General features: G+C 39.6%; 1 protein-coding gene across 32 annotated transcripts in view; it reads left to right on the top strand.

Annotated features, from left to right (window-relative positions):
- Positions 1–27,535, top strand: part of LOC148862210 (uncharacterized) — an 80,490-nt gene that overhangs the window by 11,343 nt on the left and 41,612 nt on the right. For 4 of the 32 annotated variants that reach the window (XM_088984266.1, XM_088984247.1, XM_088984235.1 and 1 more), the window contains 6 exons: positions 12,223–12,565; positions 12,776–12,863; positions 13,403–13,505; positions 18,450–18,718; positions 22,800–22,859; positions 22,964–23,012. The gene's annotated coding sequence lies outside the window, so the exon portion shown is untranslated. Of the gene's footprint in view, positions 1–60; positions 367–12,222; positions 12,607–12,775; positions 12,864–13,303; positions 13,506–18,449; positions 22,703–22,799; positions 22,860–22,963; positions 23,013–27,535 lie in introns of those variants that run through there. The other 28 variants (XM_088984258.1, XM_088984244.1, XM_088984262.1 and 25 more) reach the window with 25 other exon arrangements.

The raw sequence follows: 27,535 nt of genomic DNA, 5'->3' as shown, positions 1-27,535 counted from the left end.
AGTATTACCAAACACATGAACTGTTCAGTAACCTTTTTCCCTGACCGATGTGTTTTTCAGGATTTGGAGACGAGGAAGGTGATTGGGACTGGCCGTGAGACGAACGGGATCTATCTGCTTGGAGAGAGTTCTCGTCAGGAGGAGTCAGTGGATAAGAAGTCTTTTGTTTCCCAATATGTGAGTTCGGTTATGCTTTGGCATAACCGATTAGGTCATTTGTCTTTTAAGTCTTTGAAGAGTTTGCTTTCTGCTTTATTTGAGTCTGTTGAGTTATCAAAGTTGAGGTGTGAGAGTTGTGAGTTTGCCAAACATTGTAGAACCTCTTATTCTTTAAGTAATAAAAGGAGTAATTCCTCTTTTGATATTGTGCATACTGATGTTTGGGGGCCATATCATATATTTTCTATGGGTGGGTACAAATATTTTCTACTGTTTGTTGATGACCATACCCGTTTTTCTTGGGTCTATCTTATGTGTTCTCGGGATGAGGTTCCTGCTCTGACCCAAAACTTCCATCAGATGGTTCTCACTCAGTTTGGGACCAAAATCAAAGTCCTTAGATCTGATAATGCAAATGAATACTTTGCTCAGCCATTGACCTCCTACCTTCTTAGCCATGGAGTTATTCACCAGAGTACTTGCCCTTATACACTACTGCAGAACGGTGTTGCCGAAAGGAAGAATAGGCATATCTTGGAGGTGGCTAGAAGCATTATGTTTACCTCCAATGTACCTATTCGCTTCTGGGGTGATGCTATCCTCACGGTAGTTTATCTCATTAATCGAGTTCCTTCCCGGGTTCTTGATATGAGAACCCCCTTTTCCCTTCTATACCCAGACGAGGAGTTGTTCATTATTCCCCTTAAAACCTTTGGTTATACCTGTTTCGTTCAGCTTCTCGGGCCTCATCATTCCTAGTTTGAACCTAAGGCTTCCAAATGCATTTTCCTTGGTTATGCACAAACTCAAAAGGGTTATTGCTGCTATGATCCGGTTTGTCTCCATGGATGTCACCTTCTTTGAGGAGACACGCTATTATCCTAAGGTTTCTCCTCAGGGGGAGAGCAGTGGGAGTGGAAGTGGGGCTGTTCCTTTACCTATTCCACTGGATAATAAAGGAGGTGGTGGTGAGGGTGGTTAGAGGGAGTCGGAGTTGAGAGTCTATCACAGGCGATGCAGGCAGGTTGATCCTAGTCATCGGCAGTCCCGACCGACTCCAGTTCCTTCCGCGGCTCTAGATCCAGAGCCTACTGAGATACCTCTCACTGTTGCCACTTCCCCTCTTGTGGATGACCTTGATCTCCCTATTGCCATTTGCAAAGGGAAACGACATTGCACCACTTCTACAGCTCACAGCATCTCACAATTCTTATCCTATGATCGTTTGTCTCCATCTTACCGGTCCTATCTCACTTCCATTGCTGATGTCCCTATTCCAAGAACAGTGCAATGCAATGCAAGTCGAAATGGATGCCCTGTTGAAGAATAATACTTGGGCATTGGTTGACCCACCAAAAGGAAAGAAACTGGTGGGATGCAGATGGGTGTTCACTGTGAAGCATAATGCTGATGGTTCTATTGAAAGGTACAAAGCCCGGCTGGTTGCAAAGGGGTTCACTCAGACTTATGGTATAGACTACTTGGAGACTTTTGCCCTAGTAGCCAAGATGACCACTATCCGATTTCTGTTATCCCTTGCAGCAAATCATTCTTGGCCCCTGTTTCAGATGGATGTTAAAAATGCCTTTCTGAATGGAGACTTATAGGAGGAGGTTTACATGCAGTTCCTCCTGGATTCTATGATACAAAGACTGGTAAGAAGGTTTGCCGACTGAACAAGGCATTGTATGGTTTGAAGCAGTCACCTAGAGCCTGGTTTGATAGGTTCAGATTAGCCCTTGGAATGTTTGGTTATGTACAGGCCCTGTCAGATCATACACTATTTATCAAGAGGGTGGAGTCCCCTCTGACATTTTTTGCAGTATATGTTGATGATATTGTGGTGACAGGAAATGACAGTCATGAGATTGAGTCCCTCAAACAGCTCCTTCATTAAGAGTTTGAGATGAAAGATCTTGGTGTACTACGATACTTTTTGGGTATTGAGGTTGCTAGATCCAAGCAGGGGATTTTTATCTCTCAGAGAAAATATGTTCTAGACCTGTTGGCGGAAACTGGAAAGCTGGGTGTTAAGCCGACTGATACACCAATCGAACAAAATCACAAGATTAGTGTAGAGGGCGGGGAGCCTCTTGAAGACAAAGTTATGTTCCAACGGTTAGTTGGAAAGCTCCTATATCTCTGCCTCACTCGGCCGGATATCAGCTATGCAGTCAGTGTTGTTAGCCAGTACATGCACTCCCCTAGAACTTCTCATCTTCTTGCGGCAGAGAGAATATTAGCATACTTGAAGAGATGTCCGGGTAGAGATATACTACTCAAGAACAATAATCACATGAGGGTGGAAGTGTATACAGATGCCAATTGGGCTGGAAGTGTTGATGACAGGTCTACCTTTAGATATTGTGCCCTTGTGGGAGGTAACCTTGTCTCTTGGAGGAGTAAGAAACAGAATGTTGTTTCCCGCTCCAGTGCTGAAGCGGAATACAGGTCAATGGCTAATGGAGTGGCTAAAATCTTATGGCTGAGGTCACTACTTGAAGAGTTGGGTATTGACTATGAAAAGCCCTTAATGCTGTATTGTGATAATCAAACAACTATTAATATAGCCCACAACCCAGTGCAGCATGACAGAACTAAACATATCGAAGTTGATCGACATTTTGTGCGAGAAAGGGTCACATCACAAGAAGTGTGTCTTCCGTACATCACATCTAATATGCAGCTCGCGGATATCCTCACCACGGCCATACCAAGGAAGAAGTTAGAGACAGGCCTATCCAAGTTGGGAATGATAAATATCTACTCCCAACTTGAGGGGGAGTGCAGAGAACACTGGTGTGGGCCCCACTGTGTTCGTAGGACAACATGTGTAGTTATTTGTTTCAGTTATAGTAGTGTCAGTTTGAGTCAGTTTGTTAATTCAGTTGTTATTTATTTCAGTTTTTATTTACTTTATTTATTATGTAAGTACTAAGGGCAGATGTGTCCTTTCCATTATGTACTAAACATAACCTATAAATAATAAGAAAGTGGCGGCGGCAGATCAGTAAGAATCTGTCCTTCCTTTCAACCACTTGTGTTCTCCTGTTTCTCTTCTATTCTCTCTCATTTTCTCTCACTTTTCTTCTGTTTTGTAAACCTAAAACCTATTAGGATTCAAGACTGATTACAGTCTTGATCTTCTACAACTATGATATTAGACCCAAGAAATGGGGTATGACCTTCACATGCACAAATATACATTGAGAGTTGTAAACATAGGTAGTTGCAATATATGTATGTATTTTTTTAAGTGATTAATTAATTAATCTTTGCAATTTATATTACATGAATATACTAGAGTCTACTGATGTGTTAATTCATCTTATATAGTCAAGTTTGGTTTCTCTTTGCTTCATTTTTGTCAACCATAGCGCATGATATCAGATTTTTTAACTGTGGATCGTTTTGCTGAACAAGTCCCAACAAAGAATAGCTTTCAACCCAATTTATTTCACTCTCACTACTATAAATAATAGTAGTTGATAGCCCTGAATCACCCCCGTTTTACCCATATTCTGCTACTACAAATAACAGAGCACCCCAACCCAAAGTCACCCTTATTTACCCTTAGTTTGCTGCTTGGAACAAAAGTTGAACTCACCCCCGAAACCTAACCAAGTTGATTTCGTTTCCTGTTGCAAATAACAACCTACTTGCAGCTCAAACTCACCTAGCCTACCCTACATCTTTTTCTTTGGATATCCATCTAAGCCAACACTTTTAACACCTCCTTTCCTTTTTAAACTGCTGTGAATAGTAGTAGAAAACTCAGGATTGAGCCTAAGATTCAGCATTTAAGCTCATATCATGAAGAATTGATAGGTTCAGGATTGAGCCTAAGATTTGGCATTTTAGCTCATATCATGAAGAAATTGGTGAGATATGAGGCTCTGATTAGCATATGTAGCAAGTTGGACAGGTTCAAGTCCAAAAATTAAAATAATAACACCTGTTGAGCAAGAGAAGAGAGGAGGAAGAGAGGAAGAGAAGAGAGGAGAGGCGAGAGGACTGAAAGCCCCAAAAGAATACTGCAGGCGTGTGCAGTAGTTTTTATTTATACTAGTATGGTCGTACAACATAAAGTAAGAAGAAATTACAAAAGTACCCCTGCGGTACTAAACTTGTGTACAACAACATCTGCCAAAACTCCCCCTCAAGTTGGAGCATAGATATCAATCATGCCCAACTTGTCACAGAGATCATGATGTCTGGAATGGTTTAGCCCTTTTGTAAAGATGTCTGCAAGTTGGTTCTCAGAGTTGACATAGGAAGTACATACTTCGCCTGTGATGACCTTCTGTTTGATAAAATGCTTGTCAACTTGATGTGTTTTGTTCTATCATGTAGCACTGGGTTAGAAACAATGCTTATAGCTGCTTTGTTTTCACAGAATAGAGTCATAGGTTTGTTCATTGGGAAACCCAACTCACTCAACAGATTCTTTATCCACATACCTTTAGCCACTCCGTGGGCCATTGCACGATATTCAGTTTCAGCACTGGATCTAGCCACCACGTTTTGCTTTTTACTCCTCCATGTAACAAGGTTCCCTCCTATAAAGGTGCAGTAGCCACTAGTAGACTTTCTGTCACTTTGAGATCCTGCCCAATCTGCATCTGTATAAACTTCAACTTTCAAATGCCCGTGTTTTTGAAATAACAAGCCAGCACCAGGAAACTTCTTTAGATATCGGAGAATTCTCTCTATTGCTTCAAGATGAGTGGATTTTGGTGCATGCATGAATTGGCTGAGGACACCAACAACATATGCAATGTCTGGACGATTTATAGATGAAAGAATGGTAGGATCCATCTAATGGACACCATAAAGGTTGCGGAATGGGTGGGCGAATTTCAAAAAATTCCTACCTTCTCTCAACTGGGAATCATATTCCCTAAATTTAGAATACAATATTCAAGGGTCCTATTTGAACCATAATCAAACCAGATCTGTACCAAAAGATAAATGGGAGGAATATACCTGATCCGGAGAAGCAGTATCTCCCAAAGTTGGTGTTCACGCCCAAAGAATGCTCCAAGATCCGTTCCAGCTGAAGATGACACAACTGTGGATGGAACAGAACCAGCAGGGTGCGTCCTACACACTGGATCATTCACAAGAATCCTCTGGAAGTATAAACACTGAATCCTTTTCAGTCTTTCTTGCAAGACTGATGTCAAGAACAGATTTCTTGACTTTCTTTTCTGCAAAGATTTAATCTTGCAATGGCAGATGGCGGCGGCAGGAGGAGATCTCCAAAACGAAAGGGGCTGAACTGATTTTTCTGTTTTTCTGGAGAGTATGAGAACTGATCTTCTCTCAATTCGCAGGAGATATCCTATATCTCTTCAAGGTGGTTCGAAATCTCCTCCTTTCTTCTTGATTAAGAAACCTCCTTTTTAGGAGTTATCCCAATCCAAATCAGTATTTGGATAGGGGATAATCTTAATCCTTTCTGCAGATAGAGTTAGCTTACTCCTGATCTTATCAGGAGGTTACCAGATTCAAATCTAATTTGAATTTGGTCTCTAAGAGTGGATAAGGCTAAAGGCCCAATCCTTTTACTAACTTTAATCTCAAATTCGCCCTATGGATGGGTGATCATATCAGCCCACCTCGAAATGGGCTTCTGGCCCATTAAGTGTTCAGTGTCTAATTACTTTCCAATCTGCTGCCCAGTTGGGCTTCTTTGTATGGCGTGGGACCCAAGCATTGATCTACACACCAGCCACATGGGTTCGGCCCAGCCTTTAATACAAGGCCCAGCCGAATTCACTGAAAAACTCAATGAACCCCTTGAGTCCATCATATGGACCCTATGGGCCCAACACTTACATTAAGTGGTCCCTGGGCCAAGCCATCTTATAAAAACCCAGGGACTGTGGGCAGATGCAAGATTAGCCCATCAGGTATTATCCTCAATGGTCTTACACTTAACCTCTCAGCCCTTAATGATCAAGCACTGCCCGACAAGAGAGGACCTCTCCCTCGGCTGCAAGGAACAGTGCCGCACTCTCCTCTCACATGGATCCCGGGAATTAAAACCATTTGCAAATAATTCGAAACCGTACATATATATATAAATATATTAATTTTTCAAAACAAAATTCCAACGATTGAAATCAACTGCCGGCAGTTTGGTTTCCATCAGAGAGAGTGCATTCCCGATCATTACCCTTTGTCCGACAAAGTGGCTGATTCTGTCACTATGATCATCCACTCAGATGAATTCTCAAACTGCCCCAACATACCCAGGTTTTGATCCCCGCTAAGGATCTCACTGAATGGCATATCAAAGGCAGCCTGATCCAACACCTAGTGAAATGTCATAATCGAGTCTAGGGGTCAGGTGTAACTTTCCAGTTTTGCCCATCTATCTCCAAGGTCCAGGGCAATACTGGAAATCTGGTCCGGTTCAAGGATTCAAGTAATCCCATACTGCATGTGCCTCGGGTCTTACCCTGGTGGCTGAGACAGGCCATCCCAACACTTGGTGGCACACCAGCATCAGCCTTGGCAGGATAAATCTCCCCAGACTTATCCAACGGCTGTGAACATTTAAAACTAACACGATTCTCTATAAATGTCCAGTTTTAGGGTTTTACACAGAATTAAACCAAACAACATGAATCAAACATGCACTTTATTTATTTCCACTAAATAACAAAAGTACATCAAATCAGATTGAAGCAAAGGGCATACAAAACTGTCTAACAATAGAAAGATATAACAATCTCCCTACAAGCCTCTAAAACTGTTTCACATCCTTGAGAGGTTCACTTTGGATGTCACCTAATTTATGGTTGGGGTCAATGGGAGAGTCAACTGGCTTCACCCCCATCTTTCCATAGGACATATTTCCTTTGAGAAATGAAGATACCCCTTTTTGATCGGACAACTTCAATTTCAATGAAGTATATGGCAGGTCCTAGATCCTTCACTTCAAATTGAGTGGCAAGGAAACCCTTCAACCTCTGAATTTCATCCTTCTAGTCACCAGTAACAATTATGTCATCCATATATACTATTAAGGCAACCATTTTACCTTCTTCTCTTTTCACAAACAATGTGTGATCTGATTGACATTGCTTGTATCCTTTCTGCTGAACCGCAGCATGGAATCTGCTGAACCAAGCTCTTGGTGATTGTTTCAGCCCGTATAAAGACTTCTTCAACTTGCACACTTTCTGTTCATTGCCTTGAGCTAGAAACTAGGGGGTTGAATCATATAAACTTTCTCTTCAAGGTCACCATTCAAGAATGCATTCTTGATGTCAAGCTGATGTAGATCCCAATCCAGATTAGCAGCAAGAGAGAAAAGAACTCTAATGGAGTTCATCTTGGCAACAGGGGCAAAAGTTTCTGCATAATCAACTCCATACACTTGAGTAAACCCCTTTGCCACTAAGCGAGCTTTATACCTCTCCACCGTTCCATCAGTCCCATGCTTGACAGTGAACATCCATTTACATCCAACTGGATCCTTTCCCTTAGGAAGATCAACAAGTTCCCACGTGCCATTTTTATGAAGGGCATTAATTTCTTCCTTCATGGCATTTGTCCATTCAGGTACTGAAAGAGCTTCTGCCACATTTTTGGGGATAGGGACGCTGTCAATAGAGGTAAGGAAAGCACGAAATGAGGGTGAAATGTTCTCATAGGAAATAAAGTTGGAGATGGGATGTTTAGTGGTGCACAATCTAACACCTTTCTTGTGAGTAATAGGAAGGTCAAGGTCATTTGCAGTAGAGGAATCAATTTCAATAGAATCAGGAACGTCATTGGGAGCCAAGTTACCTGAGTGGGTATGATCCTCCTCCGAGGAGTTTGGTGGCACTGGAGGTACAGTTTCTGGATTCTCCACAGCTCTTGAATTTGGTTGGCCTTTGCGACGACGAGAAAAGACACAAAAAGGCGGAGGATCAGGAAGAGAAGGGAGCTGAACCAGTTTCTCCTCATGCCTACACTCCCCCTAAGGAGAAACAAGAAAAAAATGCTCATCTTCAAAGAAAGAAACATCCATGGAGACATAGAATTTCCGAGAAATAGGATCAAAACAACGGTACCCCTTTTGGGTGGAGTAACCAAGAAATATGCAAGCCAAAAATGTTTGGGGACATTCATATGAAGTAGTAAACTCCGAGCCACTTCAAGGAGATGTCGGTTATTCCGTTCAGCCACACCATTTTGTTGTGGTGTGCGGGCACAAGAGCTACGGTGAAGTGAACCACGCGAAGCAAAGAACTCCGTGAGATCACTATGAAAAAACTCTTTTTGCATTGTCTGACTGAAAAATTTGAATTTCAGTTTGAAATTGAGTGAAGACCATCCGTTGAAAATCTTGGATAATTTCTGGTACTTCCTCCCTGGTTCACATCGGATATACCCAAGTATATCTAGAATAATCATCAATGAGGGTAATGAAATACTTGTAGCCACTCTCAGATGAAGTAACAGGGCCCCATACATCAAAATGAACAATGTGAAAAGGAAATTCAGATTTACTATTTTTCTGAAGAAAATGAGTTCTACAATGTTTACTTAATTGACACGTTTGACAAGAGAAATCGGAAACAGACATTGACTTACACAGTTTTGGAAATACAACCTTCAAAGACTCAAAAGACAAATGACCAAGACGACAATGCCATAAATAAACTTTACTCTTACAGGACTGACTCATAGACTCTGTAACATGAAGACCAGCCTTATTCTCCAGCATGTAAAGTCCATCAACCTTACGTCCCCTACCAATCGTCCTCCCCGAGGCCAAATCCTGAATCACACAATGAGAAGGGAAAAAGGTCACGGAGCAATCCTGAATCACACAATGAGAAGGGAAAAAGGTCACGGAGCAGTTTAAGGAATTAGTAACACTACTAACAGAGAACAAATTAATGGGAGATTTTGGAACATGAAGGACATCGGGAAGGGTAAGACCAAGAGGAAGAGAGAGGGTTCCTTGACCAGCTATGGAAGTGTATGATCCATCGGCTAGTCTCATCTTGTCTCTTCCAGAAAGAAGGTGATAGGTTTGAAAGTAAGAGGACGTACCAGTCATGTGTTTTGACGCTCTAGAATCAATGATCCATGGAGAGTCAAGGGTGTGAGAAGAAACATGGAAAGCTGTGGTAGGGTTACCTGATGTAGATGCAAATGAGGTTGAGGGAGGAGCATCCATCTGACGAATTGCTCTACCATAGAGCTCTAAATGGTCATGGAAGGAGTTCATAATATCCTCCCTCGGGTCAGATCCAGAGAGATGTGTCTGAGTCACAGTAGGAATGGGGGGCTGATTCTCCCGAGTAACCATGTTGGCCATGTGGTATTTCTTTGTACCTTGCTGTCCGGGCCTTTTATTCACATCTGAACCTTGCTTCTTAGTAAGATCTTGAGCCCATTTTGGTTTCCCATGAAGATCCCAATAGGTATCTCTGGTGTGTCGGGGTTTCTGGCAATGAGTGCACCACAATTTGTCTTTATCTTATGTTTTTTTCTAGAGATTTCCTTTCCTGGAAGAAGATCCCACACTAGTAGAGACTCCCCCTTTTGCTGCCAACACAACTGCATCCCCACCAGGGCTGTTCATCAAATTCCTTCTGCTCTCTTCAGATTGTACAAGAGCATAGACTTCCTGAACTGATGGAAGATCCTTAGAACTAAGAATCTGTACTCTGATAGATTCATACATAGGATTCGGACCATGTAAGAAGGCAAACACTCTTTGCTGGGAGACAAGTTTCTTGTACATCTTGGCATCCTCATCACACTTCCAATCCACATTCTGGTAACGGTCCAACTCCTTCTAGACAGAAGTCAAGTCAGAGTAATATACTGATAAACATCTCTCCCCCCGTCTACAAGTAGATGATGTTGCCTGCAGTTGATAGATCTTGGCATAGTGTCGCAGTTCTAAATATGTAGATTTACCTTGTTCCCAGATCTCACTTGCGGTTTCAGCCCACATGAAATTCTTCCTTATTTGAGGTTGCATGGAGACCAAGAGCCAAGACATAACCATACTGTTCTACTGATTCCATCCATCATATTCAGCATTCCCAGAGGGTGGTTCTTTGATTCTCCCATTAATATAGCCTATCTTCCCCCTTGCAGTGATGTATAACTTGGTCCCTCTTGACCACTCTAGGTATTTAAACCATTAAGAGGGACAACAGCCATAGGAAAGGATAGGTCACCACCCCCACTCATTCCATTCAGCATTGAGGAAACACCAGATGTGGCTGAATCTTCACTAATGATTTCAGGTTTAAGAAAAAACACAGCACCCAAAGAAGGAGCACTGCCTCACAGAGCTGTTACAGAAACAGGTCCTTATGACCTTCAGTCCACAAAAGAAAAGCACTTGCTATTGCAGCATACAAACAGGTCCTTCTGACCTACGGTTTCACAGGGAGTCACACTGCTGTTGCAGCACTTGAACAGGTCTGTATGACCTACGGTTTTGTAGGAATCCAAAAGACAAACACCGCAGTTGCAGTACATAACCAGGTCTGTATGACCTACAGTTTTACAGAGATCATATTACCCCTCAATAGAATGGAAGATACAAGGTGAAGTTCAGCACACACCTAATCGGCAGACCTGGTACAATACCAACTTCAGGGCATCCGAACAGTCAATGAGATCAAAGAAAAAAAGGGCTACTTCAGTCCATCAACAGGGTAGCCGAACAGTAGTAACACAAAAAAAAAGAAACACCACAGTCGAATCTTAGGGCATCAACAGTCCATCAAAGGGTGCAAAGAAATACAAGAAAAACTTCAGTTGAATACCAGGGCACCCGAACAGTAGATGAACAGTACCTTCTTGAACATCAGATGATAGCCTCTCTGTAAACCAGAACTTTCTCTACGAACATCAGGTGATAGCCTCTCTACAGCCGAACAGATAATGGATACAGCTTCTGGGCTGGAAGATGAAAAGTCTCTATAACTAGAACTCTTTTCTGCGCTGGAAGATGAAAAGTCAGGCAGGCATCTTCTTGCTTAAGGTCGAACAGCAGATTGATACAGCTTCTGGAAGATGAAGAGACTAACTGCTCGACATTGGAGGATGAACACAACAGATTTGCTTGACACCACCCTTCAGGCCTGGACGACTTGCTTTGATACCATGTTGAGCAAGAGAAGAGAGGAAGAGAGGAAGAGAAGAGAGGAGAGGCGAGAGGACTGAAAGCCCCAAAAGAATACTGCAGGCGTGTGCAGTAGTTATTATTTATACTAGTCTGGTCGTACAACATATGAAAAAATTACAAAAGTACCCCTGCGGTACTAAACTTGTGTACAACAACATCTGCCAACAACACCCAACTACCCAGGGCCCATATCATATGGCAAAGGAGAAAATCAGTAACTTTATGTACAGGCATGTAGGATGTATAAGAATACCACCTGTCCCATGTTTCAAGCATTGGAATCACCTGATTGGTAACTTCAATCAGCTAAGCATGCTGGTCCAAACCAAGGAACTTGCAAGAGGCCAATTGACAAGATAAGGATTGGCAACTCCCGCTTAGTCATGCTAGATAACACAATATAGTTTCTGGTTTTTCATATTGGTTGAAAGAACCAACTTCCTTTTTCTTTGTCCAGATATAAAATTATAAAGCAGTTCAATTGATTGTACAACTTGGTGTATTACTTTTTTTTTTTTGGAAAAACAAAGGCATAATCATGAAACCATCTACCTATTTGTTCTCATATATTCTTCAAACGTGTTCCTTGATTTTTTTTTTTTTCATTTGATATTTAAGCTTATACCAACTATAGTGATCAGCTACATGAATCTTGTTCGTCTATTCCTTTTACTGCTACAATTTGCAACAGAAGCTTGCTTTGAAACCAACCCCAAATGTGTTTTGTTTTCCTTAGAAACTTCTTTCAACCATGGTTTCATTTCAGGTTGATAATAAGCATTCTAAAGCAAACCCATATATTATTTATTCCATATGCTTGGTATTTAAACTTGTGAGTATTGGTGCTCCCTTTTGCTATTTTTTGCTTTCAGTTAAATGATAAAATATATTATAACTTTTAGGAACACATGAAACAATTTGTGGGTGAGGTTAAGACTTCACAGAGTACACAAAGAAGTTCTTGGAAAAATGATGTCTTCTCCCAAATGAAAGGACCAGAAAAGAAGGGAAGACTCTGTTGTATGGGAAAATATCCAACTTCCAAAACATTTGATTCTCCATCTTCTTAGTCAATGGATCATGATGAAGAAGTTCAACAAGTAAAGCTACATGTTGCAGGGCTAATAGATGAAGTTAACGGGCTACAGGGAATGGTTGTAAGCCTTGTGTCAGTAATTGAAAGGAAGTGCCTATAAGAAAGTTGTGAACATATTAGGGGCAGTAAACTGCTTCATCAATCTTGAGGTTAGCTGACTAAATACAAGTTGCTAATATAATAGTAAAATGTAAGTTAGCTTTCGAAACTATATGTTTTTTTAATCTATTTTTGGCTCTATTCTTTTATAACATTTTTTTTCTTGACAAATATTGGTAATAATACTCATAAATATTCAAGTTTGTTTAGATATGTTGTGGTTTGAGATTGTACACTTAAGTTTGTATATTTTTTGATAGGTTCTTGATGTTGGCAGTGCCACAAGTCAATACCCACATGGACATAGACTCTCTTCAATTTCTAGTCATCATATTAATAATCAAAATTGTAAGAATATAATTTAAATTATATTTTACTTTTGCTATTGCGCACAAATTTTAGTTTTAGTATATGAAACTTACGTCCTTGTTTTTTTTTAAACTTAGACCTTTTCTATTACTTTTCTGGGTAAAATATTTATTCCTCCTCTAATGTTTTGGTAAATAATTAATCCTCCCCTGACCTTTGGTATAAAATATGCTCACTGACCCCTTCCATTAATTGCACGCTAGAAACTTAACAGAAAAATAAATCTATTGCTCTATTTTTTAAATACCCAAATTACCCATGAACCATGCCTTTTGCTTTTTACTGAAATACCCTTATACTGGTTTAGGTATCACATGTAGACTTTTCGTCATCTTCATCTTCTCCTCTTTGAAATGCAATAACTTATCTCTTCAAAATACTGCTTGTCCTTGAAAAAATTTTCCATTTTGCAACTGCAGCCTCTTATGCTTCACCTTCTCATACAATTATTAGCTTGAACCATGGTGGTGGAGGAGGCAACTGAAGCAATATTTCTTTTTTACTTTTGGCAATTCCAGTGCTGGCAGTGTTGGTGTTGGTCGGTGATCTTAAACCAGATATTTCTTTGAAGAAATGCAACTTTTCATTCAAAAAAGGGGAAGGAAAATAAATGGATAACCGGTAAGTATTTTCCCATGGATTATGTTTTTTTTTTAACAATGCTTGTATTTCTGTTGCAGCATTTTCTTTTCAAGTGGTTAGTTTTCTTTTTATTCATCCATGATTCCATCTAGGAATCACTATTTTGGCTTTTACAATTGATGTATATATTTTTTTGATCAGTAAAAAAATAATTTTATTAAAAGTTTGGGAAGAAGAAAAGATAAGTACAACTTTTTAGCCCACTTTGCTATTCCAAATTACAAGGATTCCCAAAACAGTCCTTGCCTCATAGGCCCTTGCTTAGCTAATGTGTTAGCTAAGCCATTTGCACTCCTTCTAATCCATTTAAAATCAACCACTATTTCTTCTGCAATCGTTTCCACTTCCCTTGGAATATACTTTAGGGACCAAGGAATATTCCTATTGGATTTAGCCGAGGATATGACTACTTGTGAATCTCCTTCCACCTCAATCATTCTACCTCCCAACTACTTAGCTAATCTGAGGCCTTGTAATAAAGCCAAAAACTCAACCTTCAAAGAATTTCTGAAGTCAATTGGTCTTGAGAAGATAGCCAATATTCCTCCTCTCTGAATTTTTGATAACCCCCCTATTCCATCCATACCCGCGTTTCCAAGAGAGCTTCCATCAAAATTTAATTTTACTTTGTTGCCTTTAACCCATCCTTTTTCTGTCCTTTGTTCTTGATGACTGTGCTATTTTGGTCCAGGCTCACAAGAAATCAGTTACTGTGAAGGTTTTGAAAATATTCAGTCTTCACCCATAACACTACCTTTATTTTTATACAGTCTATCTTCCAATCAACTCTTTTCCAAGAAGATTTTGCTATTTCTCTCTTCTCATGCCATCCAGCAGATTGCTGCCTTAGTGGCTTTCCAAAGCACTTTCCCCCTTTTTCTTTGATTGCCTCAAGAAGTTAAGGTTGAAGAGACCTTCCACATCTTGAGATGGGACCCACCTGCAGCCAAAAAGAGAACAAAAAACTCCCAAATTCTCAGCACAAAAGGACAGGAAAGAAGTAAATGAAATAAAGTCTCACCGTTACCCCTACAAAGGAAGCACATGTGAGGAGAGAGGCAAACAAAAGGCCTTCTTTTCTGTAGTAAGTCACAAGTATTTACCTTACCAAGAATAATTTCCCAGCAGAAAGCTTGAATTTTGAGTGGGATAGGCTTACTCCAAATTTCTTTAATTGGGAAGTCCACCCCTTGAGAACTTGATGAGGTGAGGGATTTAAAGAAAGATGAGCAGGTAAAGAGACCATCAATAGAGGTCAACCAAATTCTAGAATCCTTAATTCATAAAAAAAAAAAAAATTCTAGAATCCTTAAGGGAAGAGTCCAAAGACTCCTGCTTTAAGGTTTCAAGTAGGAGAATCAAGGATGAACATTCATTTTCCCTGAACACCCCCCACTTCTGAGCCCCAAATTCCAGTTTAAACCAGTTGGAGAGGGGGGTTACCAACTTGGAGATGGTCTCTCATTTGAGCTGAGAAATGGAAAAGAGTTCAGGCAATTGGTCTTTAAGTGGACTTGGCCCCAATCAGAGGTCCTCCCAAAAACGAATATTTTCACCTCTTCCCACATCATACCCGATAAAGTTAAGAAAGATTGGGTAGACTTCACGAATTGCTTTCTACGGAGACAAAGAGGAGGAGTTGGGAGCAAGTTTAGCATCCCAACCATTGCCTTCCAACCCATGAATGCTTACTATAACCTTGTGCTACAACTTCTCTCATTCAAAGGGGAATCTCCACAACCATTTACTTTTTGGGATAATATTCCCCAAACCTAAACTTCCTTCTTCCATAAGTTTCGTAACTTGTTCCCACTTTACCAAGTGATCCTTTTTTATCTCCTGGTTCCTTATATATTTCTCTAACTGCTCTGCAACCCTAGTTGGGACGTGGAAGGTGGAAAGGAAATAAATAGGAAGGTTTGCTAGTGTAGCTCTTATTAGAGTAATTCTCCCCCCCCGCCCCCTTCCACAAGGCTAATTTCCAGGGAACCTTTCCACCACTGGTTTTCAAAATTCACCACTTCTAGGATTTCCTCCTAATGGCAAACCTAGGTAAACTAATGGCCAATCTTTAATCTTGCAACCAGAACCTCAACAAAAATCTGCATTTCCCTACCTTCCACGTTGATTCCTAAAATCCCACTTTTGCCCCGACTGATTTTCAAGCCTATTAGTCCCACAAATTCATCAATCAACAACTTCAGATTTCTCCAATTTTTACATCTACACTCTCACCCTCACAAAACAAAATTGTATTGTCAACAGATTGGAGGTGGGAAACTACCACTTGGTTTCTTCCAATTCTCCACCCCCTAATCAAACCATGTAGCTAAGCTTTTATCACCCACCTACTTAGAATCTCAACTAGTATAGTGAAAAGAAAAGGGGACAATGGATCTCCTTGTTTTAAACCATGTTTGGCTTGGAAGAAATCTTTTGCCACTCCTAATAAGAAATGAGTAATGAACTGAGCTAACACACCCCTTAATCCACTCCCTCCACTTTGCCCCAAACTCGAATTTCTCCAGGGCTTGCTACAACACTTGCCAAACTACTAGGTCATAGGCTTTTGTAGAGAACATTGATGTGGGCCCCACAGCTGTGGTCCCACTCTGTCCGTAGGGTAGAATGCATCTAGTCACAGCTGTGGTCGATTTATGATTCTGTTATTCTAGTTGTTATTTATTTTTCAGTTTTATATTGTTATGTGTTATGATGTAAACACCGTGGGCAGATGTGTCCTTTCATGTAACTAGCATAACATATAAATATTAAATTAAAGTGGCGGCAGCAGAATATTGAGATTCTGTTCTTCTCCTCAAAACTGTGTTCTACTACTCTCTCTCCACTCTTTCTCCTCCTTCTTCTTCTTCACTTTCTCTTCTCTTCGAACCTGAAGTTTCTTAGTGATCAAGACTGATAGCAGTCTTGAACACCTACAGCTTTCTGTAAATCCACCTTGAAAACCAGATTTTCTCTCTACTTTTCCTCTTTTCATTAGCCACCAGAATTTGATCCAAAATTTGTCTTCCTTCCACAACAGACCCTTGAAAAAGAGAGATCACCGAGGGAAGGATCATCTTCAATCTCTCAGACAAGACCTTTGAGATAATTTTATAAAGACTCCCGATTAGGCTTATTGGTCTATAGTCTTTTGGCGTTTTTGCTCCATTCCTTTTTGGGATCAAGGCAATAAAAGTGGCATTTACCCCAGGGGGGATCTCCCCTTGGTGGAAAAAACCATTAAAGACTTCCAAGAGGTCTGTTTTCAAAAAAATCCCAACATTCCTGGTAGAAAGCCATTGAAAAACCAGTCCTGGGGCTTGGTCCACTATCACTCTATCCCAATCCAAAATTAATCTCTTCCAATGAAAATCTTCTTTCCAAAAGTTGTGCTTGGCCCACTATCACTCTATCCCAATCCAAAATTGATAGCCTTGTACTTTCCCTGGCTGGGCCTGCAAAAAGGGTTTGAAAATGATTCACAAAGATCCTTATTATCTCCTGACCCTCCACCTCAACATTGTGAATGATATTTTTTTTTCTTCTGCCATTTGCTTGTGAGTGAAAAAACTTTTATTTTCATCCCCTTCCAACAACCATTTGGACCTAGATTTTTTCCTCCAGCAAATCTCTTCTTTCCTTTAATAACTCTTCTAGCGATTGCTTTAGTTTCCACCTTTTCGCCCTTCCCTCTTCAGATAAAGTTCTATGAGCCTCTTTTGTGTTCAACTCTTCATTCCTCAAAGTTATCTTCTCCTTGGTTTCCTCTACTATTCCAAAAGATTCTTTGTTCCAAGCTTTAATTTTCTCCTCTTAAGCTTTCTGCCGAACCTCATTAATTTCTCACTTCCGAAGGATCTGAGTTCTCCCCACCAAAACTTCAATCTTTCCTTGAATGAGGGGTCTTCAAACCACGTATTTTCAAATCTGAATGGTGATGGACCTCCTCCAAAACGTTCTTTCTCAAGGCCAATGGGATAGTGATCCGAAGTCACTCTTTGGAAATTTGGCCACGTAAAGTCTGCTTGCAACAATGGAAGCTCTTTTAGCTCAAGGGTCTCCACTAAAGCATTAAAATTTCTCATACTAGTAGTGACCCCTTGGTTAGGATTATTTGTTTCTCTTGGGAATCTGATAACATTGAAATCTCCCCCTATGCACCAAGGGCCTGCCCATAAATCCCAGATAGCAAATAACTTTTCCCAGAATAGAGGCCTGTCTCTACAAGAGTTGGAACCATACACATTTGTTAGGGCCCACTCTTTTCCATCTGAGGCTCTTCTAAATTTCAAAGAGACTATGGACTGTCTGATCAACTCCTCTAAACACTCCAGTTCCTCATTTTTCCATACCTATTTTACAAATGATATTTAAAACACAATATCTATACATGCCTCAATGTTTCTTTTATTGATGTGATTAGGAAATGTTAAGAATATTGCTTACCATTTGTTTCATTAGGGATCCAACTGCCTAAGATAATTGAAACAAATATTCAACCTTTCATTGGGTTTATTGATACTTTTTTTTTTGAAAATGGGTTTATTGGTACTTGAGCCTATATATTATCTATGATTATTAGATTGGTTTTGATGGGGGAACATAGAATATTGCTCACCACCTGTTTGATGGTTGATTTAAGAAATAGTTAGACATTGTTAAATTACCATCACTTGTTATGGGTTAGATAGTGTTGATTATATATTAGACAAGATGATTTTCAATGATCTAAGAAGATATTGCAGTTTTTATAGGAAACGTGGCATGCAAGTTGAAAAACATAGACTGGGTAAAAATCAATTGGTTTGGGTGCAGGACCTGTGTATACATTTATGTGCATATTTCTAGAGGCCCTGTGTATAGTTGATTCAACATAGAAAAGTCTATTGAAAATAAACATTTGTGTGTATATTTTTGCAGGCCCTATGTATAGTTGATTCAACACAAAAATGTTAGAATGATGAAAAAGCTCAATGAAGAAATTGATGCAAAGGGTAGAAAAATCATGGTGATTGGCTAGATGAGGTGAAGTGGAATGAAGTGGTTGGAATCAAAGAAAAGATAGAGCAGATGCAAAGGGTAGAAAAACCAACAAGATCAGTGGCACTAGTTGACCTTGTATTTGTGGTTATGTCATTACTCATGACGCCAACATAAAAGTGTGCCATTGCTTGTGTCTCAATATAGTGGTGGGAACCTCAAACATTTGCCATATTCATTATGTTCACATTGTGTTTCTATTAAATTAGCAGAGTTATATATTGATTAACCTCATTTCATTTTTTACAAAACCATAGTAATCGAGATGTGTTGGTTATCCATATTTAAGTAAAATGATGTGTAATTGGGCCAAGTGCAAACATGTATTATGGTAAAATTGTTATCAATGAAGATTTTAGGAGTCTCAAAGATGTTAGTCCTCATCATGTCTTCACTTGCTGGTCCAGTTACTCTCTTCCAAAGGGCTAGAAATGCTATAGCTTGGGTAAAGGATACAGAAAGTAATTGGGTTCATACTCATGAGGAAATCTCTAATCTCTTTGTGGAACATTTTAAAAATCTATTTACTTATTCTAGAGATGAATCAATTGACTTTCTTCATCTGTTTGATCCAATCATATCAGACCAAGATAATTGTTTTTTAATTGGCCCTCCTTTAGAAGAAGTTAAACAGGCTGTTTTCTCTATTGGGGCGCTGAAGGCTCCAGGACCAGATGGTATTCCAGCTATAGTCTACCAAAATTTTTGGGATGAGATGGGGAGGACATTTATGAATTTGTCTCTGAATTTTTCCGAAATAAAAAAAATTGTAGGAAGAATCAACCACATGATTACCACTCTTGTTACTAAGTCTCAGGAGGCTCATAGAGATCAGGATTGTCCCCCAATTAGTCTATGTAATTGTTTTATATAAAGTCATCACTAAGGTCCTAGCTAATCCATTGAAACAATTGCTAGGAAAATAACTCTCTCCCTTTAAATCAGCTTTTGTCCCTCAACGACAGATTTGGGATAATAATACTGTTATAGCTCAGGAAATAGTGCATTTTGCCAAACACAAAAAACGAGGAGGGGCTATGATTGTCAAGCTTGATGTTTCTAAAGCCTATGATTCTTTGGAGTGGGATTATCTGTTATGGATTCTTAAAGAGTTTAAGTTTTTGCCAGGATTGGTGTGATATGATATCAGCTTGTATTACTTCAGTTTTATTTTCTATCCTTGTATGGTTATGCAGAAGGTAGGTTTAGCCCTTCTAGAGGGATTAGACAGGGTGATCCTCTTTCACCCTATCTGTTTGTCTTGGCAATGGAGGGTTTTTCTAGGTCGATGGATAAGGCTAATAATGAAGGTAAGCTGCTTGGAACTAAAGTGTCTCCACATGCTCCTATTTCTCATCTGCTTCTTGTATATGTTTTAGTTTTTGCTAGAGCTACCCGAGATGAGGCTGCTGATTTAAGTGACTTATTAAATGTCTTTCATCGTTTTTCTGGTTTAATGGTTAATTCTAGCAAATCAGGATTGTGGTTTAGCGGTAACACCCCTATCAAAGGTAAAAAAAAAAATGCTACCAAAGCAATTACGGATGTCATCTCTCATGAAGGAGTGTAAATATCTTGGAGTTCCACTATTATGGAAGAAAAGAAAGAATTGTTGGAATTTATCCTGGATAAATTGAAAGGGAGACTATCTCGTTGGAAAGCTGCATGCCTTTCTTATGCGGGACGATGGGTTTTAATTCAATCTTCTTTGCAATCTGTACCTGTGTATTGTATGAGCATTACTCAGTTTCCTAAATCCACCCTAAATGAAATTAATAGGATTCAGGCAGCTTTCTGGTGGAAAGGTTAAAAAAAATCAAAAGAGCCTTAGATGGGCTAGTTGGGATAAATTGGCATCCCCAAAATGAGAAGGTGGGCTTGGATTTAGACAATCTAGTTTACTTAATAAGGCCCTTTTAGCGAAATTAGCGTGGCGTTTTCTTAATGAACCTCAATCTCTTTGGGTCCAAGTGTTGAAAAGCAAATATTTCTTGAACAATGAGTTGTTTCCTTCGAAAACTCCAGCTTTGGCTTCCCCAATCTAGAAAAGCTTTAGTGCAAATCTAAGGGAGTTCTGTTCTAAAATTGGAATTCAATGTACTGCATCATCCACGTTGAAGGTGTGGAATTCTCCTTGGATTACTATTGGAAAGACTTTTTGTGCCCCAATGGGTTCACCTACTCGTAGAGAGAAAAATATAACTCTTTGGGACCTGTTCACCCCAGATGGTCAGTGGGATCTTGAGAAACTGTTTCAAACTTTTAATTCTTCGGAGGTTAGTCTCATATTGAACACTTTTTATCTTTCAGCATCATCACTCAGATAAGTTCATTTGGCTGCTTTCAAAGAGTGGCAAATTCTCAGTTAAAAGCTTGTATTATCATCTCTGGAAAGAATCCCATGTCAGTTTAGATCCTACCATTTTATAGGTTATAAAATTGATCTGGTAACCTAATGTCACTACAAAAAATTAGATTTCTAGCATAGTTTTTGAACTGGCTATTCGGCGACTGCTGCTAGAAATATTGATCTTTAGCGGTAGTCGATTAAACTGCCGCTAAAGATCAATTGATTGCCGCTACATATCTGGCGCAGGCTGACTTTTCCTCCATGCCTTTTCCTCTTCCCATTTCTTCTTCCCACCCTCTCCGTCTCTCTCCTCTCTCTCTCTCTCTCTCTCTCTCTCTTAGTTGCACATTGGCATAGTTTTCAAGGCACCAAGGCGAGGCTGGGCGTCAGGGGGTGCCTTGTCACCTAGGCGCCTAGGTGGGCGCGCAGGCGTCACCTAGGCGATGGACTTTTTTATATAGAAAATATAGATCCTAGGGTAGTTCCCTAGGTACCATAGCCATATTTCCTTAATAATTATTCATAATTTTCATAAGAAAAGTATAGAGTTCATGTTAAAGTATAGAAAATCAAGATATTCATGAGAAGAAAAAAAAGAAGGAAAAGAAAATTAAAAAAATATAGGGTCTGAACCCTTATTTTTGTTATAGGAAAAGAAGAAAAGAAAAAGTAGTACTAGTAGTAGGCATTTAGCAATGTTTGTATTGATAAAATCCTAACAAATAAGAAAATAATAAAAACAAATTAGTATATGAACACACAAAATGAGTATTTTAGTTTAATAGTGCCTCTCCTTGGGGTTTTCAGTTCTTAGGCAGACAATTTGATTCTGTTACTGAAGTTATATCTGATTTAATATCACGAAATCTCCCATTGCATATATTGAAAGATATGTTGGGTTGGCCAGCGGTAGGCTGCTGGTAGCATTTTATTATATTTGTAAGGCATGAAATCTTTGATATATATATATCGTCTTCTCCATCCTCTTCTCCTTCTTCATTCTGGTTTGGAGTGGCTAGCAGAAGTGTAACAGGCAGTTTCGAAGCTTTGAAACCCTCATCTTCCCCGTCTTCCTCTTCTCCTTTTCTTCTCTCTTTCTTCATTTTGGACATTGTAGATTTCTTCGCTTCTTCTCTGTTTCTTCGTTTTGTCATTCCAGATTTGTTCAAGATCTCTTCATTTTGGTTCTTCTCTGTTTCTCTGTTTCTTCGGTCTGTAGAGGTTTAAGAGATTTGTTCCAGATTTCTATGTGTCTTCATTCTCTATTTCTCTGTTTCGTCATTCCAGATTTCTGATTTGTTTTATCTTCCCCTTCTCTTTCTCAGATCTCAGATCCCAGATTTCTAGCCGTTTGAGGTTCTTGCTCCACATGGCATTCGTGTTAATCCAAGTGGTTGCTCAGGGTTCGTTGTGCTGTTTTGTTTGAGAGAGTTCACTCCTTTGAGCGTTCTTGAGAACTGAAGAGTTAACTGCTGCAGTCATTTTGTTGAGTGTTGCAGCTATCTTATCTTAGCTGACCACTCAACAATTGAGTTGAAAGTATTTTGATCTGCAAATAAATCTTGGTGGATTTTAGACAATTTTTTTGAATAAAAATTGCCCAATCCATGGTTTAGAGGCTCTGAACCCACCCCCAATGCAATGACTAATCATTGCTTTGGTTTCTTCTTTCTTCCCCCTATACATTTACCCCCTCACTTCTCATTCCCATTACAAATTTCCTTTCTCGTTGCTCGCCTTCCTCCTCATCTCCTTGCTTGTTTCCTCCTCTTCACCTTTTCGGGTAACAAATCTCATCTTTCTTTATTTTCCATTCACCTTCCTCTTTTTCTTTATTCATCCTTGCATCATTTAATCCTTGCATGTTTTCTTGGTTTCAGCTCTACTCCCTCCAGGAATTTTTGTTGTTGGTCTTGACTTGGCAGCCTTTACATTTGTAGGTATAAAGCCCCTCCAGGGATTCTGTTGTTTGTCTTGTCTTCTTGTCTTTTATATTTTATGATTTAGTATACATGTCCATTTGATGATGATTTTGTGCTTGCAGGTTTTTTAGTTGTTTCCTCCTGTCCAGACAGCCTTTGCATCTTTAGGTTGTAAGTATAGTGCTTTCTTATGTTTTATATAATTTTGAAGGTAGCTGGAGTTTCCTGCATTTTGTATATTTTGGGTTTTAGAAACTGCCTTTCAGTGATGGTTTTGTTTCTTGCATTTTGTATATTATGTGTTTTAGGAGTTGGGTTTTGGTGATGGTTAGTATTTTAGTATTAGGTGATGGTTTTGTAGCTGTCTTTTGGTATTTTTTTACATGTTCATTTGATCATAGGCATCTGTTTTTTTTTTTTGAATCCAGTTTTCATGACATTGAATAAGATTCAAAGTGAAGGTCCCTTTTTATACCTATAAAATTAAAAATATAAGAAATAAAAAATAAGGAATATCAATCATATAATTAATATATTCACTTGAGGATATCGGACATATCAATATTGTAATCCTTACACTTAAAAAGCTCCTTTGTCTAGCCATATTTAGAACATTGTGTGCCAAGCTATCATCACATCTATTTGCATACAAAAAACCACAGGTGAAGATTCCAACTGTTCTGTTGGGTTCATTATAAGTATCAGTGAAGAGGTGCTTGCTGCAATTTTACCATAGATTTTGATTTCCCTCACAAAAGGGTACACGGTGTGTCAAGCTATTATCACTTTTATTTACATACAAAAAACCACAGGTGAAGACTCCGACTGTTCTGTTGGGTTCATTATAAGTATCAGTGAAGACTCCAATTGTCCAGTCCAAAATCAATGTGGGCGGATTGAACCAATCCAGTCCAAAATATTTATTAGATTGGATTGGACCTGGTTCATCCGTAATAAATTTATATTGGATTGGGTTGAATTAATCCAATATCTGATCCATTGATATAAGATAAGAATATAGGTGTCAATAAACCGGATTTGGGTTATTTGGCACCATCTAGAGCTGCTTTTATGTTGTGGACTACGGTGTGGTGAAATGACTCACCAAAGGCAAGCTTTTGGGCAAGGATGTAATCATATCCAACCCAGGATGCAAGTTCTTCTATGCTGAGTTGAAGAGAGTTGAGCACCTGTTCTTGCACTGCCCAACCCCCTATTAGATATGGTCATCTTTTCTTAACTCCTTTAAGCTGAAATGATATGCCCATGCATTCAGGAAATAAATGATATGGACATTTTTCCTGTTGCAGTCATTTGGTTAATTTGGGAGGAAATAAATAGAAGACTTTTTGATAAAGGAAAGGCAGGTAATGAAATCTGAAAATGAGTGGTGTGCAGAATTGATACTTTGGTCTTGAAGAAGGAATCTTTTGATGTGCATTTCCATTATATTATTTCTGTTGATGTTCTGTTCTTAGTTGTATTTGTTGTAACCAATCTGCATTTGCTTAGCCCCCACTCTTGGTAGTCTAGCTCTGTCTGTCCCTTGCCTATATATTCCCTTGGCTTGTGGTATGCATGTCTATTTCTTTGTACTAAGAAGGCCCGTTAAACCACCTGAAATGAGGTACCAGTGGTCAATTTACTCTTATATGCTTTCTTTTACATCCTGGAATGATGCATAATAATAAGACAATATGTAAGGTTATGGGTTAATCACTGTATTGGTGTTCTATGTATCTAGATGATCTAAGTCTTACCATTTTAAATAAAATTTATATTACCTTTTTTTTTCAAAAAATATCTTTATTAGCATTTTTTTGTCAACCAGTGTCTTATTGTCAATGCCCCCACTCTTGGTTTCTCCTTTCCTGGCGTTTTTTTTTTTTTTGATCAATAACAGCACTTTTATTAAAAGAGATAAGTAAGATACAACCAGGAATGAGGGGTAAAATGTCTTAACCCTCCCTTTCAAACCCGAAAAAACATATTACAGAATAGCCCAAAACAAATTAGATCTTCCCACCCCCTGTTTAGCCAAGGAGTCGGCCATGGAGTTGGTACTCCTCTTAGCCCATTGAAACCTTATGGTCATGTTCTGTGTTAGTTGCTTGATTTTCTTTTTTTTTTTTCATTTGAGAACTTCCACATGCTGTACTCTTCCATCTGCAACCATCTAACAGTCAGTTGGGAGTCACCTTCCACCAGCAATTTGCTAATATTCAACTGCTTAGCCCTTTTGACTCCTTCTACAACTGCTAGGATTTCAGCTCTCAGAGAATCCCCCCAGCCTATAGGTCATGAGAACATAGCAATAATTTGCCCTTCTTCGTTCCTGAAAATACCATACCACCTATGCCTGAAGGGCCTGGATTTCCTTCACTACTACTATCAAAGTTCAATTTGATGAAACCCAAGTCTGGTGGAGTCCACATAGGTCTGATATCACTAGACATAGGAGCTGACTGAGCCACTTCTTCCCAGCTTCTAATGATGTCTACTACTGAATAGGCTTCAAAAAGCTTCAAAGACTTGACCCAATGAGCCACCCTGACATATACAAGTTTTATGAGGGCTTCCCCGCTTTTCTCTTTTTCATGAAATAATCTTTGATTTCTTTCTTCCTAGACCGTCCAGCAAACAACAACTCTAGCGCATCTCCACAAAATTTTACCTCTTCTTTAGACCCCTCACTGGAGTGGAGCTAAACAAGCTTTGCACACTTGAAGGGGAGGGCCACTTGCAACCAAATAAAGAAAGGAACCAACACCAAATATCTGAAACAAAAGGGCAAGAGACAAGCAAGTGATAGTACCTTTCACCATTCTTCTTACATAAGATGCACCAGTGTGGGGATAAACACCAATTAAGCCTTTTCTTTTGAAGTAGGTCACAAGTGTTACACTTTTCTAGGATTGCTTCCCAGCAAAAAGCACTTACCCTAGGAGGGATGGGGCTACCCCAAACTTCCCGAACTGGAAAAGGAAGCCCAGGTACCGGACTAGACTGTGTCAATGCTTTGAAGAAGGAGGAGCAGGAGAAGATACCTGAGGGAACAAGAGACCACACCCCGGAGTCCACAATGGAAGGTTCAAGGACTACTTCATCCAAAGAGGGAAACTGCTCTTTCAAGGGAAAATCCCCCACCCAAGTGTGTTCCCAAAAAAGTACAGACAAACCAGAACAAAGACCATACTTGATAAATGGAATAAAAGACTGCAGGACAACATGAATCGACTTCCAAGGGGAGGCTCTTGAAGCCCTAGATGATAGTCCCGGATCCCAGCCATCTGCCTCTTGCCCATGAATACTTAGGATTATTTTAGCCCACAAATTTTCTTTTTCTTTGGACCATCTCCATAACCATTTCCCTAAAAGAGCTTCATTCTTCTTCCGCAGATTTCCCAGCCCCAGTCCCCCTTCACTTTTAGGTCTTGTAATTAGATCCCACCTAACTCTATGGTCCTTTCTCTCCTCCCTAGGTTCCCATAAAAAGTCCCTCATTAATTTTTCCAACTCCCTACAAACTCCTTTTGTGATTCTAACACCAACAAGAAATATACTAGAAGGTTTGCCAAAGTTGACTTGATCAGTGTTATCCTGCCCCCCAGAGACAAGTAGTTCTTCTTCCAGGAAGCTAGCCTTTTAGTGAGCCTGTCAATCACCGGATTCCGAAAGCTCATTTTTCTGGGATTGTCTCCCAAAGGAAGCCCTAAGTACTTTAGTGGCCAATGTGCTATCTCACATCCTAACACTCAAGCTCTTTCCTCCACCTCTCCCTCACTCATATTGATACCAATCACACAACTCTTACCCAGATTTACCTTGAGGTTGGTCATTTGTTCAAAAACCTTAATTGCCATCTTCATATTGCACACCCAACTAATCTCCTCTCCATCACAAAACAGAATTGTGTCATCTGCAAATTGTAGATGAGTGACCGGAACCCTATCCCTCCCCACTCTCCAACCACTTATCAGATTTCTGGAGTCTTCCCTCTCAATTGAAAGCTAAATTACTGTAGCCGAAGTAGCAGAAAAGAGAAGAAGAAGAGATGCTGGAATGTCGAACTGCACTGCTCAGTCGATAGTACTATTATTTATATTATGATGTAGTACAATGATACAAGAAGTTACTAGAATGCCCCTGATTAGTATGGGACACCTAGACAACTTAAAACATTAAACAGGATTAGTCCCATTAACAAAGGCCTAGTACAGGACAACTTAAACTTAAGTATAGGCTAATAAGAACTCTAATCAGCCGAATATTCATACATACAAAGACTTCAATCCAACACTCCCCCTCAAGCTAAGCATGGATATCAATCATGTTTAGCTTGCCAAGCATGTCCCTAAACTTTGCTACTGCCAGCCCTTTAGTCAGTACATCTGCAATTTGCATCTCAGATGGAGTATAAGGCACATAGAGTTCACCCGAGACAATTCTTTCTCTAACAAAGTGCCGATCAATCTCAATATGTTTTGTCCTGTCATGCTACACGGGATTGTTGGCAATGTTGATGGCAACTTTATTGTCACAATACAGCCTGGGAGGACCTTCAGCCTTAATGCCAAGTTCATTAAGAGGAGTTCTGAGCCATAAGAGTTCAGCAACCCCGTGGGCCACAGCTCGATACTCTGCTTCTACACTTGATCTTGCCACTACATTCTGCTTCTTACTGTGCCATGTGA

This window comes from Nelumbo lutea, chromosome 4 (assembly GCF_056320005.1).
Source record: "Nelumbo lutea isolate HS-2025 chromosome 4, American lotus-T2T, whole genome shotgun sequence".
Taxonomy (NCBI): Eukaryota; Viridiplantae; Streptophyta; class Magnoliopsida; order Proteales; family Nelumbonaceae; genus Nelumbo; species Nelumbo lutea.
Note: the sequence above shows the minus strand (reverse complement) of the source record. Positions and strands in the feature narration are given on the sequence as shown.